The sequence below is a fragment of the Hippocampus comes genome, unplaced genomic scaffold (genome assembly GCF_001891065.2).
Source record: "Hippocampus comes isolate QL1 unplaced genomic scaffold, H_comes_QL1_v1.1 scaffold154, whole genome shotgun sequence".
Taxonomy (NCBI): domain Eukaryota; kingdom Metazoa; phylum Chordata; class Actinopteri; order Syngnathiformes; family Syngnathidae; genus Hippocampus; species Hippocampus comes.
In genome coordinates, this window is record NW_017806278.1 from 283,849 (window position 1) to 287,177 (window position 3,329).

Genomic DNA, 3,329 nt, shown 5'->3' on the forward strand with positions numbered 1-3,329 from the left:
TGCATAAGCAAAATTGCACAAATTTTCACTTGAAAGAATAGTGAACAATCTTGGGATTTTTTTCTGTTAAAGTTTCAAATAGTGTGTAAATTGAATACAGACGCTCCCCAGGTAACGAACGAGATACGTTCCGAAGGATCGTTCGCTGGCTGAATTCGTACGTAAGTTTCTTCAGTGCTATATTTTGTATGGAATGTATGTTTAAGGCTTATATAAGTTTGTTTAAGGCTTATAAAAGTGTAATAAAATGAAGTTTAACATACTTTTGGAAGATGTACTCGAAGGCGTAAGGAGATGATCGAGGGGGAGAGAGTTCCGTCTCGAACTTCTTCATGGGGACAAGCGTTTCCTCCTCCTCCTCCTCCTCTCACAGCGCCTCAGGTCGGTATTAGCGGCAGAAAGAAGTACTACAGTACTCGGAAAAAGGCCCGCAGACAGTACTCGGAAAAAAGGCGCGCAATACAAAATCTGACTGACAGCATCTCTGTCCGAGAACATTTTTCGACATACCTGTACTCGCAAAAATCTTCGTATGTACTGTTGTTCGCAACACGAAAGTTCGTAGAGCGGGGAGCGCCTGTACACTTCATCTTCAGCATGTTTAGAGACACTTTTGTAAGTGGCCCCGCCCCCGGTCCCGGCCACGCCCCCATCCCAGCCACGCCCCTTCCGCTTTTTTCATCACTAGCCACTCACATCCCTGGCGCGTTTGCGCGCGCGCACGCGCGCGCGCGCACACACACACACACACACACACACACACACACACACACACACATCAGGAGTTTTCAAATGTTAAGTGACCTTCATTCCTGAATTGTCCATTCCTTCATTACCTTTGAAATGCAGAAATACTCCCAAATAATGTAATGAAATAACTGTTAATTATTCCCATCTATGGGCTATGAATGACTAAATCACGCCTACATAGGCAAATGCAATATGGCTGCCATTCGCAAGTTAATAACCAATTTTGAAGGACGCAAACATTAAATCGTTGAGTATGCAGCAAATTGGGTGAAAATTTTCTGACAGGTATCTCGTCCAATAATAGTCCTTCCAAGTATCTGACGGATTCTCACTTACCTTCGACTAAATATGCCATAATATGAAAATATGTCATCCCTTTCATCGGTCCGATAAACAAAGCTGGGCCGATGAAGAGCTGCTTGAAATATGCTAGCATTAGTCTAGTTACTGTCACAGCACTGGGCCCTCTGCTGCATGACATAGAACAGGGGTGCCCAACCTTTTTTTGACCAAAGATCTACTTTCCAATCAGCCAACCTCCTGTGATTGACCGCACATGTACGAATACCATACACCTACGCGCACGCACGCACACATGCATGAACAACAGCCAGAACGGCCCTGAAAATGAACGAAACAGAAAAATAAAGTAGATATAAGAGTTTGCGTGTTTGTGAAAAGGTAATCACTGCCGACCTTTGTTACGCTGTTGGCGGATCTTGGAAGAAGTTGAACCTGTGGCGACAAAGAGCAATATTTGTAATTTGCATTCCGGATGAGGAGAGAATCTGTAGTTTCCAGCGGTAACTCGCAAATGAGGAACATGGAAGGATTATTGTTAGTTTATTTTATTTCACTTGAGCATGTTGAATGCATATGTTGTTTTCAAAGTGAGACATTCATGGAAGGGAGCTTTCTTCTGGACTTTATGATGCCAGCTGCAGACAACTGGACCTCAAAGCTCCACATGGGGCAGGAAGTCCAAGATGTCCAGGCTTAGGGTGTTTTTGTGTGTGGGAAGAAATGACCCACTGATCCCCCACTGGTCACTCAATAAGCACAAACTTGAATATTTGTTCCAGACCGCAGTGATTGAAATGTTTTTTTTTTTCTTTTAAGACGCAACAACAAGATTTATAGTATTTGTTGAATACAAAAAAAAAGTTATCGGTATTGGTTTTTTGAGAAGCAGGAAGTAATCGGTTATTGGTATCGGTGGTTTAAAAAACAAACAAACAAAAAAACAGTTATGGTGCATCCCGACAAATGCACATAAATTCACGCACAACTCTGGAACAAACTCTTCACACCTCACACCCATCACAATCCAGCAGGGGACAAGCATTAGCGAGGCAGGAATTGACCATTTGACTCCTCGGCAAGCTGAGTGGCCACTCAATTGCATTTAACAGACTTTACAGCTCCGTTTTTTGTTGTTGTTTCTTAAATCATTTGCGTGCATGAAACACCTACTACAGTGAAACTCCTCTAGAACGAAACCTACATGGGCGAAAATACCCCCTAACGTGAAAAAAATCTTCATGCATTAACACCATTCCCATTCTCCTGCCCCCCATACGACGAAAAAAAACCCCTGTTGCGTTAGACGAAATCATTTTCTCTGCTCCTACCTCGCGAAGACATTCACTACAACGAAGTCTAATCCAACAGTGACCTCTACTGCTTCGTTCGGAAACGGCAACAGCAACCGCCCAACTCGGGAACAACCTACAAGCGGTGTTGGGCGTGCCTTCGGGCTACGAACAGCTCCCAGTCAACAGCCGGCAACTGGGTCTGCAGGTACCCGGGTCGCTGCGGCTTTCAGAGTCCCTTTGGGACCCAGTTGGAGGTTACTCAACAGCAACAGCAATAGCAACCACCACACTAGTTTACATAGTGAACAATGTTTATTTCGGTCACAGCTGGGAGTTTCCTGAACGCAACATACTCATAGCTGCTCTGCCATTGGCTTACCGAGCATCATCCTGGCCTCCGATTGGCCAAGAGGGACCTCACTGTCTATGTGTGTAGATACTGTCGCTAAATCTGTGGAAGATCGAGTGGAATGCATCCGATTAGCTGCTCAGAGTAAATTGCTTATGGCTCGACGGACAGTCAAATAAACGAACGTTTCCTGGAATGCTTTGCTTGTTATCATGCTAAACACCTGACGCTAACTGGAGCGCTAATTAGAGAGAAGGCGAGTTCCATCGCGCTAACTATGGCCATCGAGGACTACGAAGCGTCCCGTGGCTGGCTTTAAAAGTTCATTGCATGACATCAGCTGAGCAACGCTGTCTTGGGTGGCGATCGAGGGGAGGTCGAGTTAGAGACAGTGAGATGGTGGAAAGAAAAGCCACCGGGTCCAGGAAGTATTTGTTATTCTTAGATTCAGACGTAGCATGAACATTGTATTGCTAAAATGGCTACGAAACGGACCCTTGGATGTCAAGCAGCTAAGACAAGAAGAGCTCTGATGCTGGAAGAGAGGGTAAAAGTGATCAAAATGAAAGACGGAGGAAGCAAAATAGAAGACATTGTCCAAGAAATTGATGTAAGTGAAAGTGAATGCTGATCGT

The 3,329-nt window shown here is 44.6% G+C and overlaps 1 protein-coding gene across 3 annotated transcripts in view; it reads left to right on the forward strand.

The window, feature by feature from the left end:
* Positions 1 to 3,329, forward strand: part of efl1 (elongation factor like GTPase 1) — a 79,101-nt gene that overhangs the window by 6,142 nt on the left and 69,630 nt on the right. The window lies entirely within an intron of this gene.